The following is a 19772-nucleotide window of genomic DNA, read 5'->3' as shown; positions in this document are numbered from 1 at the left end:
GTTTGTTTATATCATTATGTGTTTGTGTCTTGGATTATCTGTTCTGTGTGTGTCTGGGGAATTTAAGGCCACAGTTAGCGTTGTTGCACACACACACACACACACACACACACACACACACAAGGCTGCACTATGTTGAGTGAATATGAGGAGCGAACGGCTCCCTGAGGAGAACTGTGCGTGGGCGAGCGAGGGAAGCGCCATATTGTCTCTGAAGACCAGAGAAGCCCTTATTGTCATGGGAGAGAGGAGGGTACAGATTGACTGATTACAGAGAGGTGATAGACTGGTAAAAATCTCCAAACCCACTCAGCGAGGGATCACGTAAGGAACATATGGCATGGAGGAAACGGTGGTTTAGTCGGAGGTTGGGCGAGCCTAGAGGTAGAAGATATGACGACGTGATAAGAATATCGTACACCATAGTGCTTTTGAGTTCTCGATTCTGATTGGTCAGACGATGTTGATCATTTTCTAGAACAGCATAGCTCTGACAGGCAAGGCAAATCTTTTTTATTAGAACTGCTCATCCACAGGGTCGTGTGACAGATGCTGACATAAACGTGGAATTGTTGAAGTTTTCTATGAGGAGATGCTTATTAAGCATTTGTGGAAGGAGTCTCCAGTGTCAGAGCTTTGTAGCAGTCAGAGATAAAGCTGTAACTTTATGTTTTCCAGGACAAGTTTCTCGGTAACATGGCAAGCTGCATTTTCCAACTTATTAACTTCAAGAGAGAGGTGTGAAGGAGAGAAAGAGAGGCTGGTGAGGGAATGAGTGTTTATAGCTGTAAATGACAACAGGACTAACTAACTTGTTTTGCGGATGTTCCGCAAAGTTAAATGTAACTACTTCTTCTCTCGGCTGCTCCCTTTAGGGGTCGCCACAGTGGATCATTGGTCCGAATGTTTGATTTGGCACAGTTTTTATGCTGGATGCCCTTCCTGATGCAGCCCTCTCCAGTTTTATCCGGGCTTGGGACTGGTACTGGCAACACACTGTTTTGTGCAACCCCAGTGGCCGGTGTCAGTTCCCTGGCCGGGAATCGAACCCGGGCCTCTCCACTAGTCCTCCAGGGACCCACATAGTTACTGTTAACTATAAACGGATAAAAGTGTGATGTCATCACTTAATGCTTAAAAAAATTATAATCTTTAGCAAGTTGCGGTGGTGTAAGAGGAATAAAACACTTTGTGACCTGCTGTTATTGAAAAAATGCTCAGCTTCAGGGTGGTGACAGTAACTCCGCTTCACATCGGGCTGCATCACACCTTCAACACCATGCCACTGTGTGTTTTATTCTTTACATAATCCATTTATTCCACATTAATTATTATCGGTTGTATTGTTTTAAAGTATTTTAAAAACATACACACAATAGAAGTCGAGGTGGAGCTTGATCAAAGTGCAAAAGAAAATGAAAATACCTTAATAATGATTCAGATGAGTTCAATAAGACGATGAGTAATTAAATAGGATAAGATAAATCATGTAATTAGAAAGCTGATAATAAAGGAATTAGCTTAAGGCTTTCAGGATGTGCAGAGCACTGCGATAGAAACGGTTACATAGTCTCTTTGTTCTCCAGCGTAGCAGAACAAAGATCTCATCTGCAGGGTGTCTTCGATCCCCTGTAATACTTAGCACGCATAAATCTACGCTATCCACGTACAGATTGAATGTGGGGAAGGAGATCTCACTGTCCAGTGCTTTTTGTTCGGATCTGTTCACGTTCCTGTGGCAGACGCTCACTCTGTGTAGTGCTTCTGTAGAGGCTTCTTCCTCTCATCTCCGGGTTTAAAACCTGTTTTCTTTGGTGAAGTTTGAATTGCTCTAACTAGTACAAGATCATTCAAGAAAAATGTGCTGAAACCTTGACATCTGTAATCAGTCAACTCGTTCAGAACAAGTAGCTGACGTTAAAATCTTTTTTTTTTCTATCGATCCCCCCTTGTTCCCTTTATAAAAAAACGTGTTTTTTTTTTTTTTTTAAATAATTTTGAATAAACTATTGCTACATTGCCAGTATGGTGCATGACGCAAAATGATTATGTGCACAAAAGTGCAGTTGTGTTGTGATATTGTCTCCACCCCTATCCAAGCCTTTTTTTTTTTTTTTTTTTTTTTTTTTAAATCTCTAGTTTCTCGACTACTGTCTCTGATCTCCATAAGGTATCTTTCTCTCCATATCCTGGCTTCTCTCACTCTCCCACCCTGCCTCTTCCTGCTTAGATCCTATCACTTTGCCTGGTTACACCTTTGGATCTGATTCTCAGAAAGAGAGAAAATTTTGTGGAAAGCTTTCTGTGTGTGTGTGTGTGTGTGTGTGTGTGTGTGTGTGTGAGAGAGAGAGAGAGAGAGAGAGAGAGAGATGGTGGTTTGGCAAAGAAACGTGAACCCAACAGGAACCAGACCAAACCCAAGAAAGTTTTTCATTTTTCAGACCCAAACCCAAACACACTTCTAAGCATTTCCATACGCGCCACTGGATGTGCTGAGACTCATTTGGTTGTTTGCCAAGAATTACTAAATTCATTAATGCATAAATATAGAAATAAGGTGATCGTCATGAACAAATCCCTCACCACCAGCAGAAAACCTAAATAGTAGTTTCAGTGAAAAGTGATCTATTCGCTAAATATACCATAAACATACAATATTTCGGTCGGGGTAATTATACAGTGTGGGGAGGATAAATCAGTAGCCCGGGACAAGCAGATTACGTGTCTGTGCTATTAGTTTTTTATTTGTAGCTTCCTGGTGAACAAGTAGGTTCAATAAGCTGTTGATACAGCTGTACCAAGTGGTTTTTTTTTTTTCTCCAATCCATCATTAGGGAAAAAAAGTTAGGTTTTTTGTTTAAATATAATTCACTTAACAGTAGTGCGATGCCCCTCAGTGCTGTAAATACTGTATAGTCCGAATCCCAGAGCCGACATGTGATCTGACTGACAGTGAAATGATTTTTACTTTTCAGATATTAATTAGCACGCACGGATGTCGAAACACTGACAGAACACCAAGCGTGAAGCTGTCATATAACTCTACTGGGTGCACAATACACACAATGTGTCACCTCACAGTTAAACATATCATGAGAAAATAAAGACATTAGTTAGGCTAGAATAATATCTTTTACGTGCAATGCAAGAACACCACATGTCCTAACTGAAACATTCCCAAACATCTTGCTGCCATTTTGTCGAGAGTGCAAATACAATGTGCTACGTTGGAATTTTTTTAAAAAGAGGATAATGGCAGTCATCCCCTCCCTGGGAACTCGGTTATTTCCCTTAGTCTGTCTTTAATAGGGCAATTTCACTTCTTAAGGCAACAATCTGATATTTGACAATACTGTTGTGTCTGCTACAATGCAATACGATTTCGATTATATTTGATACCTCTGAGTCTGCTATGATGTGTTTTTAAGGCAGCAAATCTGCTACGATACAACAGGATAGGATTTAATTTAGTAGCCTCCGATCTGTATGTGACCAGCTTTCTTAAGAACCTGGGGTAGGCCTAATGTTAATTCATGAATGACATGAAGAAGGACTAATTTAAAAATATTAGATTTACAGGTAAATTACCATGCTAACCATTGATTTGCACATCATTGTAAATAGGAATTATTTTTTAAACACCAGTTCTCTGTTTTTTTTTTTTTTTTTTTTTTAAATCGTAATCAATTTACGCCTAGTATTTAATCATAGCTAACTAGCTCACCATACATTATTACATTAGCTATCACTTTTTAGCCTAGTTATTTGGGTTTCCAGGCAAGCAAAACATGAAACTTGGCATCCCTTTGCTGCTTTCTTTAAATTATAAATTGTGTATACAGAATGTAGCCAAGTATTACTCCCAGTGTTGAGAAACTGTTTTCTCCCTCTATAATTTACTTCAGACGTCTTGAGACTGACAGTTTCTTTTATTTGGCTGGCCGATGTGGTAGGCATTGCTACTTCATCTGATCACTTAGATAATATGAACACTTCAAGGGGAAAAACAAGAAGATGATGGATATTGAAGTATAAACCACTGAACAAGTCTTGGCTGATCGACTCCGACTGGAGTAAGGGGAACACTGTGTACATTTGATTTCTGTCATGCATGTCAGGTCCTGTTGGAGTCAGGTGGCGTCTTTGTTGGTTGCCTCAATCACACACATACAGAAGAAAGACTGCAGCTGGGAGACTATATTAAAAATGACCAGTTCGGTGTGTCCTGACCTACGCATGGAAGCCCACTAAATTCCTACACAGCAGTTTTACACACACACACACACAGACACAAGCAGGGGAGTGTCCTTTCACTGGGTTCCCATGTCTCAATCTGACAGGAATGTTCACTGCTCCATAGGGACTCCCCAGTCTCTTGCGTCTCACCCCCCCTGCCTTTCGTCCTTCCTCTCGACAGCTTTTCTTCTTGCTTCAGCACCGTCAGTCAAAAAAAAAAAAAAAAAAAAAAAAAAATTTGCTGTGTGTTAGATATACGTTGACTTAAGTTGGCGGGTGTCTTAGACCAGAAACAGCTACGAAAATTCTTGCCTCGTCACACCCGCAGTTAAACCTACATCAGCGGTAAATCCTCCGTTTTGGCAAGCAAGTTTATCACTTCTTTAAGCAGTGCAGTGTAAAGAGACACCACCTATAGCAACTACTGTCAAAACAAGCCCATGTTCCAGCCATGGGAAGCCCTTTACCATCTCTGTTTTCAGTCTGGCTGTGTTGCCTGTGCGTTATTGGCACTGCCGGGGATAAGATGATATGCCACATGACTCTGGCGTGAGAGCAGACGGTAGATTGATGATACCGTAGGTCTCTGCTGAACTGTAATGCAGCTACGCTATTAGAACTGAATGCTATTGGGATACATGGCACTCTCTAGTAAGTTATTTTAGTCCTAAACATTAATAAAAAAAGGATCAGGATTTCACATTTACTTGACACATGGTATGTATCACAATCTGTGGTATAACTCAATGCAACTATCTTGACCTGTTTAATGCTCTGTATATTTATATCTTTATTTGTATTTGGATTTAAACATGAAATTGCCGTGGACTAAACCGGAAGAATTCTGGCTAAATTAAATATAAGCCATGCCACTATGCCTAGGGGAACACTGGAAAACACTGAGGGGAATAACCTGAGGTAGGAATGTCAGCACTGTCAGCAGTCAGCATTGTGTGTAAATTCTGGCTTTGACAGTTCCTCAGCCTCAGCTACTTCACTCCAGTTCAGTATTGGTTTCAGCTAGAGATCTGCAAGGGTTTGTTTTTTTTTAAAAAAGTCCTGCTCGTGAAGTTACTATTTTTGTTTGTACAGCCCTGCAAAATTTTCTAATGAATTTAGTTGGTTGTATTTCCCAAAATCTAAACAAACTTGCAGCCTACTTTAAACCACCACAACCCAGACCAGGCAGTTACTAAGGATGAATGAATGTGCCCTGTAAATGATACGTGCAGCACCACATATTGATGTTGATGAACGTACTCTTTCTTTGCCCCCGGAGCTTCAACCTCCCAACTTGTGTCACTTTTCTGTTGCATCCCCACGCAGGATCCCAGTCCCAATGCTCACTCAACCAGCAGGTCGCCTCCTAATCATATCTGTATTTGTATCTGTATCGTTATCTTGGGGTTACTGAGTGGCGCAACAAAAAATTGTTCGCCCTAGTGGAGCGCGAGCGGCACAGAGGCATGTTATCATCAGGAGATTGTGGATTCAAATCCTGGCAATGCCAAAGCCATCCATGGCCAGGAGCCAAGGGAGCAGAATTGCTCGTGGTGTCTGGGTGGGAGGGATGGCATGCTGTCTCTCCTCTGTCAATCACAGTGACACTAGCCAGTCGTGGGAGTCTCTGAGCTCATGTCTGCAGCTAGCACTTTCCTCCAAGTGTGTTATGCTGCACTGTGATGCAGCATGAGCAGCTGTTACAAAGATTCAATTTGATTATGTTTTTTTAGCAAGTGATTCAGTTCGCTTTAAAACCTGCAATTTTACTACTACAGCGAGCTTGTTTCTTAGTGAATCGTGTTTTTAGGAGCTGATGTCTAGACACGCCTATTGTTTACAAACTCCGCCTGTGACAAAGCAGCTGTAAGCCTCTTCACTCGGCGAGTTTTATCACCGCTAAAGACCTTTGATCAAGAGTGTGTTTAATAGGAAGCTTAACATGCTGTAATGTATTGAAAACACATGGCGGAAGCAGAGGGTGGTTAGGAAGAGGCCACTCTGATTTAAACGCTGCTTGTCTTGATTTAGGTCTGACTGTCTACAGCAAGGCTTTGTAATGTTCTTAACTAGCCATCTGGGAGCACAGGCATGCACCAGGTCAGGAATCTCTCTATCTTTTCATCTCACCAGGGAAAAAGGGCTTCCCTCCATTTTTGCATTTTGCCCTTTTCTCAACACCCTTTTCCACCTGAACATGCACAAACACATCATCTTGATCCCGTTCCAGATGCCTCTTCCTTTCTTTCATGGACTGAAAGGCAGCTTTGAAAAGCAGACACACCTTTCTCCTTTATGTGTGTTAATAAATACAGGATGGCCTTTGTTAAGTGAATGAGCGAATGAGTGAATGAAAGCTTTTACTTCCAGCACTGATCAGGAGTCAGCTTTGTCCGCCCAAAGACCTTAATTTCAGCTAGATATCTGATCAGCCAATAGAGACCACAGTCTCCACCTCGCTCACCTGGGAGAAAATTACTACAGCCATGTTTAATGTCCTTTGTGTTGGTATTCTTCTCCTTAAAAAAGCAAACTATTTTCAGAGAATAAATACAACAGGGGAATTCCTAAAGGAAAAGTTCCTCTCAGAACCACTTGACAAGAACTTCTGATAGCCTGGGACATTCACACTTTTTCCTTGGCTGTTTGCAGGCTATCTACAACCTGCCAAATTTTACGCTCTTTGTGTAGCTCCACATTTTAACGTACTACTCAACAATATGCAAAAATAGTCTTCTTTATTTACCCTCAATGAAAAAAAAGACAAGCCAATCAACATATAAATCTGAAATGACTGACAGTTGCGTAGGTATTTTGAACTCTCCAATATTAATTGAGCCCCTTTGGAAGCCCCACCCCCTTTCCCTCATTTCACATTAGTAATCTTTTTGCTCTCTTTTCAAATTTCCTGCTTCAAAGATACGACCACTGCAAAACAGCTAAAATGAGGAACATGTCTGACAAGCTTCATGACCTCAACTTTGATTCGGCAGGTTAAACAGCTGTTTTATTGAGAGAGTAATAATAACTGCTTTTCCTTTGTAGTGACTCAAGAAGATTGTTACACAGAATTCGCTTCTTCTTGATTGCCATCACAAATTAATTAATTTTGAAGGAGTGTGATAAAATATTGTTGTCTATAGCAGAGGTTTTAAACATGCAAAAAAACTGCAGCGTTATGAATTAATGCTGTTTAACAGTATATATGAAAAAACTCATGAGTGTCTCTTTCTGTGCCTTAACTCGTAGCTTGAGCACTATACTATTTTTAGCTTAGTGACAGTGCAGTTTGGGGTCGTACAGTACTGATTCAGCTGTAACTGCTAGAACTAGCATGTTTTTGGAGAGATTATGACTTTGATGAAGTTCTGACTGATCAGCGCTACATGGACACATGATTTCAGAACATTAACTGAAATCATTTTAGAATGACCTGAAAAGCTTTCTTTCATCTCACTACGGCAGCAAGGTGAAAACTCCACCAGTCACCAACGTCATTACTGGTCAATTGCTGCAGAGGTTGACTTCAGCGTTCTGTTTCAGAAAGCAACTTTTTTTGTTCGGAAAGTTGCACAAAACCTTAAACGCACCCCTGTGGCACAACAGAAAATCGTTCACCCAGCTGTCAGGAGATCACGAGTTCAAATCACAATAAAGCCACAGCCAGAGCAAAATTGACCAGTTGGGAACAATGTCAATCACAGAAATAGCCAATCATGAGCTTCTCTGAGCTAATGTATGTGGAAGAGGGCAGATGGCATGTTCCTCCTGTTACACTGCCCTGTGATACAGCACAGAGGAAGCACATGTTAGGTTTCACCCTCCCTGGTTGGTAGATGTTGTATGATAGGGTGAGAGAGTTAGCAAGTGGGTAATTGGGAATTGGCCAAGACCAAATTGGGGAGAGAATGGTGAAGAAGGTTAAAGCCATTGTACATGTACAGCATTGTGTGATGAAAAGTTTCTCAGAGTTTAAGTGCTAATGAAGCCTTTTATTATGGACTTGTAGTGCACTAACTCAATGCCCTCTTTCCCTCTTCCTCGTCCTGACCTACTTAGCATTGCTGAGAGGGTTTCTGCTGTGGCCTTGGCAGATAACAATGTAACACTGTGCCCTCATGTTAGTGCTGCGTGAGAAACAGGGGGCTACAAATTTCTGAGTGTGTGTTAGAGGATTCCTGAGCCAGACTGAGTCCAAGAGGTTAGAAATGTTAATTGAACATATTACCAGTACATAACATATTACCAGTTTGTCATAGTTTTTTGGCCATATGTCCAGCACTTAACTAATTTCTGATATTTGAATCCCTTTGATTCCTTTGGAAGGAAACCAGTTCATTTTTAATTTTACTTGCACGTGCCATTTACCCAAAATAAATCTGCTACAGTTTGCTCTTTGGATTCAAAATAAAAATAATCCAGATTTTGAGACCTTGACTCTCCTCATTTTGTAACGCATCCAATTAGAGCAGTCTATTAAATTGAACACAGGTTCAGGTGTGTAAGGAGCTGGGAGGGAAAAAAACTTGTGAATCATTTTTGGGCCTCAAGGACTGGATTGGTAAATGCTGTTCTGTTGGACATGCTTTCATTATCCCTGAGTTTCATGTAAAAAACATTAACGTCATGGAAAACATATAGCAAAGACGTCTGCCTGTACTTTCAGTCAGTAGCTCAGTGGTTAAAGTTCTGTGCTGGTTGTTTGTTCAAATCCCAAATCTGTGTCTATTCTAGACTGTATATGATGCTGGTGCATGGTCTGGGAAGGTATTCAGCCTAATGGAACATGAAAACACGTTGAATGTATGTTAATTTTTTTTACTGTACACTCCTGGGCACAAAAAAAAAAAAAAAACGGGCAAAATGGCAAAATATTAAGGTTTTAATGGTCTTAACAACAAATCATTGGTCAGGGAATTAGCAGGAATTAAACAAATAGATAAAGGAAGTTAGTATGGGAAGTTTTCCCTTTTATTTCTTTAAATGTTTAAGCCTTGTGGCTCTTGATGGACTGCATCAGGGGTGCACCTTGGACCATGATTTTACCTTTGTGTACAAGAAGACTATATAAGTGAATTTCCCTGTTTCTAGCTCAAACAGTTCACTGCAGCAAAAGTAAACCGGGAAATGGTGGCACTGGAGGTCTCGGGGTGCATTTGTTTAATTCTTTCAAATTTTCTGAGCAGTTTTTTGTTGTTAAGACTATTAAAAGCTTAATAAACCCCTTAATAAACACACACACAAAAAACAAGTATTTATGCATGAGCGTTTTTGTGAAAAGGGGGAAGAAGAATGAGAGAAGTAGGGAGGAGGAAAAGGAGTAGCCCCAGCTGGTCAGTAAACACCACAACACCCAGGATCAAGGAAGTGTGTGTGACCGCACGGGCGTCCCATATATGCTGCGGTATATCTGGTTCCAGTCATGTCACAAAAGAGCCCTTTGATGAACAGGCAAGGCAGGCCTGGCTCGACAGGACGTGTGTGTGTATGTGTGTGTGTGCTTGTGTGCGTGTGTGTGTGTGCGTGCATGCTTTAACCCACTTCAGCACTTGAGCTCCTGCCAGAGTCTCAGTGTTTTTAATCCCCTTTCTTCCAGCCATAATACTTTGTGTGTGTTTTGGTGTGTGTTTGAGACAGAGTGTGAATGGGAGTGTGAATGTGGCACATTTGTGTTAGCACCTTCAATGACCATTTCCTGGCAGTAAAATGTGTTATGGTGTCCCTATTTGGTGTCTGAAGTTGTCTTTGAGTATTAACCAGACAGGCTTGCTGAGTCAGCCATTGAGAAAGCCAGCCTTCAGTACATTTTCCTGCACCCTGTGTGTGTGTGTGTGTGTGTGTGTGTGTGTGGAATTTTTTTTCTGAGGTATTGGAACAGCTAAGGGGACTTCCATGGTATGAACCTCCATTAACAATGCTACAGAGTTTGGGAAAGTTCAGGTGATGAATCGGCCACTAAAGAAATTCACATGGCTTTACCCTTGCCACTGATTTAATCATGCAGCCAAGATGTTTTCGGTGTACGCTGTAGCTAACAAGTAACAGCCGTAATCTATCTTTACTTTTTAAATCTAAATTGGAACTATATTATCGTTAGCGTAATTTTTAGCATTCTGCTACAAATTTTGAGAGTTCGGGCCTAGCAGGAGGAATGATATCAATGATACTGTGCTAAGGAGAAAGGAAGTTACCCATGATGGCCGCCTCTATAAAGTTTAGTGCTCAGCTACATGGTCATTGCATTTTTGTTTAGTTTAAACTCTTAACTATGCAGTGTTTAATCGGTCTGAATCAAACTCTGGTGTGTTTTGCCGCTTACTGCGGCTCATTTAGGCGTGTGTGAACAAAGCAATCACGTTCTGGTGCAGACCAAAACAACCGGTCCGAGACCTGAGCGAGGTGCAAGGTGGTCTCAATCCATTTCCAAGTGAACATTTTTCATGCGTCATGTGGGTGGAATGAACTTCCTGCTGATTTGAAAAGATTTGAGAACCATTAGTTTATTCTCCAAGAAAATGGCGAGTGAAAGAAAAGAGGCTGGGGTTGTGTCATGGGTTGTGTGTAGATAAGGCATGATACCCCTGTTTCTTTTCTGATACCGATACTGAAACCTTGAGTATCAGTCGATACCGATACCCATCCAATATACAATAGTTCCTTTAAAAACTATTAAGCTTTAATGTTTTTTTTTTTTTTTTAACTTCACAGGTTAACTCTTTCACACAAAATACCACTTACATTGTACGTATACATAATAAATATAATATGGTGTGTAATAAAAATAATCCCTAACAAAAGAAACTAGTCAAGTCTCTTTATATAAAAATGTTTCCAGTTCCAAAAATAAAAATATCTTTTCCATATCCAATTCCTTTGCCATTTATTACAAGATCTGATATCTGATATGTGTCCTCTATGTGATATCCGATCCATTTTTTGCTGGTATCAGTATTGACTGATACTGGGAATTGGATCAGTGCCATCTCTAGTTGTGTTATGTGTTTTTAGTGTGTTTGGTGTTTTATGTGTTAGTTAACCATGTTCTTTTTTTAATGCTGCTTTGTGGATTTATTTTTTTGTAATTTTTTTTTTTCTTTGTTTTCATTAAACATCGACCTGCCCAGAGACATCAGATGAAAAATGAGCCATTTGGCTAAATCTGACACATTTATACTAAGTTTATTAATGTGTATTGTATTTTTTTAAATGAATAGATAAAGTAAATAAAGTAACACTGAAGTCAGAAAGCGATCTGGCTCTGAATCGACTCGGCTGCAGGAAGTGAACCAAAATTACAATGTATTTTGGTTTCTGGTGTTATTCTGTAGATACGAGATGCTACACTGAGCCACGAGACACAAATTGACCCAAGTGACAGAGCTGTAGACCTGCAGAGACGGGAGTGTTCTGGATATTTGGACTGACGATCAAAAAGAAAATGAACACTGGATGCATTACACTAAATATTTTATGTCGTGGGCAACTTCACAGACCTCAGTGGGTTATTATGTGGAATTTGAAAACAAACCAAATGGCATACGAACCAATTGTATCAAATTCGCTTTGATTCAGCCTCAGAAAACAGACTAATAGTGTGAAAGCGGCCTTAGATGGCTGAAGATTTGGTGTGAGAGAGACTTTTCATTACATGTTAGCCACATTAGACTCCTCACTCCAGTGCAGAAAAAAAAAAAAAACTACAGAACTACAGAAACATGTCTTGACTGATCGACTACGACTACATTTACAGTCAGAAGTTCCCCCAAAAAAGCAAACGGCTGTGGAACAATTCTCTCGGCTAATTTCATTTTTGACCACACTAATATAGTGGCTTCAGTGCTCTGGATCGCTGGTATGCTGTGTGTTGTTTGTCTGTGTCTGGTAGTGTTGCGGTCTGAATGTCATGTTGAATTACTGACTTAGCACTGGAAAAACCAGGTCAGGACATCCTTTTCCCTCTTTCTCTTTCTTCCTCGCTGTCTCTCCTCACCACCCTGCCAGGCCAAACTGGCTGTGAGTAACTGCCAGAGTTCTAATTAACACGAGCTGCATTTTGGAAAAGAGAACAGAAAGAAGGAGAGAAGAGAAAGCAGAAGAGAATTGAGGTTTACGGTCACCATGGGGTCACATTCGGATATGTTTTGTGTTGAACCCGTGCTGAAATGAAGTGTGTACAGTAGACCATGACCACTACACATTTGTAGCTCATTCTACACCACACTTGAGTTTTTTATGGTAGCTCCTGAATGTCGAGTGTGTGAAAGAGTTGTCAGCAGTGTAATAATGTAGAGTGGCACACTGATGCACAGTGAATGCAGTGACAGGCACGAGGAGAACTGGATGACTGTGACTAATGGCTTTCATACAGCAGTCATGGGGCAGTCGTAGCTCAGTGGTTAAGAAGCAGCACTACTGACCGGAAGGTTTTGACTTCATGAGTTTAACCCTCTATTTATCTTAATGCTCGGATTCTATTCTTCCTCCCTTTGGTTTAACGTACATTCGCACTAGCAGGCACAAAACAGCAACAGCAACATTCTGATCTGAGATGTTCTCAGTTCTACGCAAATTAAGTATGACATGGTAAAGCGACAAATCCAAACCATTGGCTCGCGTAATTCCTCAGAACCCATGGTGCATTCAGCTTACCTCGGAAGTGGGATTTACGCCATTTTTTAGCTACAGCATGGGAAAAAACATGGCCAATTTCCTGTTTATCTTATGAAGTATATTTACCTCAGAAAACAAGACTTAACAAGCTATTATGTCTGAATGTTGAATATTTATGTGAAAGTAAACAGTGCTACCTTGTTTTGGTTACTTTATTTACCGTTGAGGCAGAATCCAGCCATGTTGATTCGACGTCACTTGCTGTGGTGGAGGAGACCGTCCTGAGTTTCTGAGAAACAGGACAGTGGGTTCTCCTGGATCAGGGCTGGGAACCTGTCCTGGTTGATGGACAGCAGTTTGTATAAGCTGCCCAGCCTAGCTATTTGTCCACTTGCTACACATCATTTATTCCAGGACCTTTTTTACATTATCACATACTTCTCTATCTCAACCAAGCATAAAAACCATCTTATATTATTTAGGCTTTTTCTTTTGAAATTCTGGTTTGAATTGAAAATAAGACCAGTGGGACAGAAAGTGGGAAAGAAATGTAAAAATCCAGCGATCCCATGACAACAGATTGATGTGTGGTCGCTGGGAAAGATCTGGAATGTTCTCCATCATTTACAGCGGTTCATTTAGTTTGGCATTTTTCCCTCTCAACGATGTAAACCCAACTGCCGACATTAGCATTGTTTGTATCAGAGCCTCTGAGACAGATCTGTATCAGGAGCTCTGGTTTGTGCTGGGGAGAGCATGTTGAGTCGGACTGCTCTGGGCTTTACTGTGTGGTAGCGTAGGTTTGGTTGAACACAGCAGATCAGCAAAGCCTCATTCGTCTGCCTGGGTTGGGAAAGAAAAGGTGGAGAATTGTCTGTATTAGGCTCTATAACCCTGCAGCAGGGGTTCCCAAACCTTTTGGGCAAATGACTCCAAATTTACATTATGAATTTTCTGTGATTCCATGCCTTGACCAATAATATAGATTATTAAAACTATTTATTTATTAAACTATTTATTAAAACTACTGTAACGTGAGCATTTTATTATGTCAGTAACATACGCACGTGTAACATAGCTGATTAAAAGCAAACACTTCCCAGTCTATTGTGTAGTTATAGGAGAACAATCTGTCATTTTCTAGATGGTACCTCACAGACGAAACATCCCACAAATTAAATAATGCACTAATCAGTGTGAAAGTTGCCTGTTTGATTCATGTTTAATATGACAGGATAAGATGAAACCACGGTTATAGTCTTTCTTCCATTTTTGAGCATCAAACAGTAAATGGGAACTAATTACAGGTAGGAAATAAAGTTGTGGGTGGGGAACTGCAGAAACGTCTGAACACACACTCCATAAGGTATATAGGACACGCCATAACCATATGTAATTTGCATGCAGTTGAAAAAAATCTCAATACAAATATCACTTGTCGCTTGCCATTATCACAGACATAGGCTCCGCGTCGCACTCGGAGACAGACACGGTCGTCTGTCGCATTTTCACTCGATAATGTGAGCATAGAGTAAGACTTAATCACTTTTTAATGTCTTGCATTGTCACAGCATCGAGCGAGCTCCACTACAAGTGCACACTGTACTCACAGACAATTGGGAGTCTGCCTGCTCGCAGTCAATATTTGCCTTTGTAAGTTTGTGCCTTCTGGCATGGGAACAAACGACCAATGGATGACTGGCTAGCAGAGGACGAAAGAGAAAGAGTGCAAGCGGGGGAGGGTGATCCTGTCTCGCCCTTTCTTCTAAACAGCGCTTTCACTTACAATAGCGTCTTTTTCCTAACAGTGTTTTAATAAATAAAAATGGGAATCGTTCACAAATTGCTGTGGTATAACAGAGGTTACAGGAAACAGTGCTGTCACAGGACAGTAATCACCCTCTGGGTGCTAACAGTAAGTCCACGTGATTATTTTCCTGTAACAGCATGCTCCAAGGTATTGTATTTTCTGCATATAAAATATGTACATATATAACCTTTTTCATTCTAAATTATCCTGTAGACTAACTTCGTTCGTCTTTTTAGAGCACTACTTTAGCAGTAGCCTCTGTAGCCCTCTTAGTCGTGATTGTTGAGGGTTGTAGACGGTTTGGGACGAGGCCACCCAGCGGGCCCGCCGCTCTCCCGGCTTTTCTGCTCCGTCCATCTGGCGTTCCGTGAATGAGGGAGGAAGAGGGGGAAGACTGTGGTTACAGCATGGCCCTCAAAGAGTTGCTGAGTCTCGTAAACGTAAGGGTTTAGGGATGCTTTGAAGTGCGCTGCTTGCGCTGTGTGGATCCATTCTGCGGTAAATGACTCCTTCCCTCATGCTCATGTTACTCCGTGTGGAAACGCCAATGACTGAGAGAGCTGCTCCCTGTGTGAGACTCAGCGAGCCGTAGCCTGGTTCTGTCGTGTACGTCCTGTCCTAACACACAGCTCCTCTTTGTCACATAGGGGACAGTGCCTGTTTCATCTGGAAAGCAAATGTGAAACTATAGTCGAAGACAAATGACATGGTTAGTCATGAAGTTCAGAACTGCTCTCTGGGACGTAGGGTACACTAATCATTTAATTTGGAACGTGTTCTAAATCTAACATTGTATCTTAAGGTTGTATAATGTGGACTACTTCAGTGCTGAGCTTTCGAGTGTACACTAATTACTCATTTGGAACCTGTCCTAGATCAGACCTTGTATCTTAAGATTGTATAATCTGGATGAATTCGATGTTAATCTTTGTAGCGTGCACATGTTACTCATTTGAAACGTGTCCTAAATGTGACATTATAGTCTAAGATGAATGATGTGGACTAATTCTGAAGAGCTGTTTGTGACATAGGGTACACTAGTCATTTAATTTGGAACATGTCCTAAATCAAACTATACATCTAAAATAAGATTGTATAAAGTTATTGAATTCATTGCTGATCTTTGTGACATAGTGTACACTAGTTACTCATTTGGAACATGTCAGACCTTATATCTTAAGACTGTATAAAGTGGATGGATTCAGTGCTGATCTTTGTAGTGCATACTTGTTTCTCATTTGGAGCACGTCCTAAATCAAACATTGTAGTTTAGAATTGTATAAAGTGGACTACTTCAGTGTGGTTCTCCATAGTGTACACTAGTTACTTATTTGGAACCTGTCCTAGATCAGACCTGTATCTTAAGATCGTATAAAGTGGGTGAATTCGGTGCTGATCTTTATAATGTACACTTGTTACTCGTTTGGAACATGTACTAAATGTGACACTATAGACTAAGATGAATGATATGGACTAATTCAGAAGTGCTCTTTGTGACATAGGGTACACTAGTTATTTAATTTGGAACGTGATCAAACATTGCATCTTAAGATTATCTAAATAAATGACAGCAGTTCGTTCATTGGTCAATACGACCTGTTTCATTTGCTCGTATACTGAACGAATGATCTCACTAGCCGTGCGGGGTATTTTATTACAGAAGCTGGTATTGCGATAATGCTTTGGAAACTGTATTGTCATGCCCTTTAGGTGTTTTTCCTCTACTGTCTCTATTTTAAGTTGTTTTCCCAATTTGTTTTCATAGTGATCCAAAGCCAGACGTAACAGCGAGAAACCACAATATCCTGCTCTTTTATTTACAGACTCAATCTGACCATCTCTCAGTGCGTCAGCTTAACCCGACCCATTTAAGAGTGCATGCTTTGCTTATGACAACGTCAACCAACATGCGGGGACGCATCATACGCTTACAAAAAAGTCATTGTATCACAATTATATAAACACATGCACACTCGTACACGCACAGCCCGGCGGCGGCCAAGTATATAAATAATTTACCCACATCCAGTGATTGTAGCTTATTGTTTCACCCTGCAGGCTCGTGTTGGCAAGATCAGGCAGGGCCGGATGAACAATTGAATACTCTGCGCATGATGCGCCAAACAATTCACAAAGCCAGATGTATGTTATTGTTATCAGAATTAAATATACGATGTTACACCACAGCACTATTGAATTCTCAATTGGTTAAATTTCTATAACAGCAGCTCTGACAGTAATTCCTGCTGAAAGCACAGGCTTATTTAATATTAATGCACTCACCCTAATGCGTTATCTTTTCTATACCAACAGCTAATTCACAGGGAATCGAAAACAGATTTAAACAAGTGTAATTGTTAATATGGGGAATTTTTCTGGGAGGAGATTTTTATTTAGCGTTGGAAGGAGTCTCCAGGATCAGTGCTTTGAAGCCTTCAGAAGTGAAGCTGTAACTTTCCAACTTTGGACACTTTGTGCTTTCTGGCGACAGGTTTTGCTTTTTGTCTTCTTAAAATCAAGAGAGATTATAAAGAGAGGCTGATGAGGAAGCGACTGTTTATAGCTGTTATAACTTCAGTGATAACAGGATTTGTATAACTATAGCACATGCTACTCATTTCAAAACCCTCCACCTGCTGCACTACACACATCAGCAGAGAGCCAATTTGGCTGTCGTCGGAAGGATTTTTACGAATTTTACTAGGATTAATTAGCATGCATTGATGATAGACAAGCATTTTAGAATCAGGAGCACACAGATACATGAGCAAAATAGCATGAACAACACAAAGTTGTCACATATAGTGGATATAAAAGGTCTATACACCACTGCATCTGAACATTTTGTCATAGGAGCAGTTTGCACGTGCAGGCATTATCAGGGCGACACGTAGGAAAGTAACGAAAACCGCTGATCACTACTGGGATTTGAGCAGCACACATACTGCTACGCTTTCTCAAAGTAGTTCAGCAGCATGTGCATTTTCCAACTTTAGGTTCTTCTCGCCCCCTCTTTTTCTCTTGGGTTTCCTTTTCCTCTTCACATTTTTTTTCCTCCCTCTCGCTTTCTTCCCACTCCCGCTCTCTCGCCTGGTGTTCAGGTAGTTATTAGGGCCATGGCCGCATACCAGCTGATCTCAAAAGCCGCAAACGGAGCAGGGGAAAAGAGGGAGGCCACGGAGGAAATAAGAGGAAGGGGCGTCAGGAATGCCGTGAATGTTTTTCTGTGTTTATCAGCATGGGTCTCTGTAGATGTTTTCTCTCAGTTCTCTGACACGTTCTCTTTGTTCCCTCTCTTTTGGCCTTTCTCTCTCACATTCTGTCTCTCCCAGCTGTCATAATAACACTTTGAGCATATTGAAAGCTCAGCTGAATGTTATTCTGTGTTCACTGACCGGCATGAAAGACGCTGTTTAATCAACTGTGCACATTAGGCCCAAAATATTTATCTGCTCATAACAATTACTCAGCATTCTAATGAACAGGACTGTTTAATGCTAAACCAGACTCAAGTTAAGTGAAAAAATGTTCTATTTCTGTTTCAGATCAACAAAGTTTCAAAACCACAGACGTGTCCTGCAGCCATGAGGCAAAGTGGACTGATTGGAGTTCTCTAAGGACACGTACGTATCTGAGTATTATAGTAAATGTCGCAGTAATGAAGGATAAGAGCTGTTTAAGTTGGTGATATTTTTTATTACATTGTGAAAAAAAACTACATGAAGCCTTAGTTTACGTTGTTCAGCCATATGTCCTGCTGATAGATGAATGAATATATTATTTAGACAGTGGATTATATTTACATTCATATTTATTCGACTGATGATTTTATCCAAGTGAGGCAGAATCCAATCTAGGCGTAGAGCTGAGAAGTTGGAGGTTAAAATGTCATTTTTTTTTCCATACCCCAAATGTACTCAGTCAGCCAGGACAAATACTGGAGGCTTATAACTAATGCATCGATACCATTTTCTTCAGAGCGAGTATGAATATGTTTTTGGTATTCCGATACTGATACAAAAATGAATAACCTACTTAGTGTTAATCAGTCAGGGAGACCACTGAACATTTTATTTAGCTCTGTTTCTCTCCTAGCTATTGTTTGCTGCTAGCAGTGAGCTCCTCATGCTCAGTTTCATGGTTAAGATGTTTTATCAGTTTACTTGTACTTCCTATAGTTCCTCCTCTTTATATTTTAGGAAAGCACAGTTTGCAGTCTGCTGTAAAGCATCCAGATCGCCCATTTTGTGTCGCTTGTTCATTAGTGTGACAGCATACACTAGGCTGACATCATCGCGGTACGTCAGGCTTACGGTACTGAACCAGTATCGATGCATTCCTACTTAAAACTGCATTTCTAAGGGGTTTTCACATATGCAGTAAACTTTTAAACTGAGCCACGAGGCACCAACTAAGTTGATCAGAGCTGTAGTGCCGCAGAAATACACTCTTTTCTGGATATTTGGACAAACAAAAAGAACATAAACACTGGCTGCATTCACAAAATGTTTTAAACTAGTTAATTCTATACTTCTCTAGTAAATTATTGAACGCCGGCTTCGTGTTCTCCACGCTCGGGTGATTTCTGGCAAAGCTTCGTTTACCTTTTTTCTGACCAACGATTGAGAGTTTTATGAGTACGTTTTCAGACCTACACGTCTCTCAACTAGCGCCTGTTTGCTTTTTGGTTGGTTTAATTATGTTCAGTGTGAAACCAAAGAAAGCAAAAGTATTAATTTTCGCTCTGATTCAGCCTTGGCAAACGGGCTAATAGGTGTTAAAGCTCCCTGAATCACCACACACTCAGCTCACACCATGCCAAGTTGTTGAATAATTATAAAGCCTTGCTTATATGGTTTCTAACACGGCGCTGTGTAAAAATGCACCGAAGGACGTCACACAGCTGAAACAATTCTTCTTCAGCGAATAGTTTGCCGTAATTGTGGGTAATCATGCAGCAGTTTAAAGTGGAGTTGTGTGTTAGGAGTGATTCAGATTATAATTGTGTGTTTTATTTTTTTTAATATACACTTATACTGCTGCTTTAGCTGTTCCTGTTCACTTTAAACTCACAGCTCCAGTGGAAAAACAAAACCTTTGAACACAAACACTGGCT

At 40.6% G+C, this 19772-nt stretch overlaps 1 protein-coding gene across 1 annotated transcript in view; it reads left to right on the top strand.

Annotated features, from left to right (window-relative positions):
* sipa1l3 (signal-induced proliferation-associated 1 like 3) overlaps positions 1-19772 on the top strand; it is a 94671-nt gene that overhangs the window by 13818 nt on the left and 61081 nt on the right. The window contains exon 2 of the mRNA XM_026913529.3: positions 18202-18279. The gene's annotated coding sequence lies outside the window, so the exon portion shown is untranslated. The remainder of the gene's footprint in view (positions 1-18201; positions 18280-19772) is intronic.

This window comes from Pangasianodon hypophthalmus, chromosome 6 (assembly GCF_027358585.1).
Source record: "Pangasianodon hypophthalmus isolate fPanHyp1 chromosome 6, fPanHyp1.pri, whole genome shotgun sequence".
NCBI classification, from domain to species: Eukaryota; Metazoa; Chordata; class Actinopteri; order Siluriformes; family Pangasiidae; genus Pangasianodon; species Pangasianodon hypophthalmus.
The sequence above is the reverse complement of the archived record's forward strand: the minus strand, read 5'-3'. Positions and strand labels throughout refer to the sequence as shown.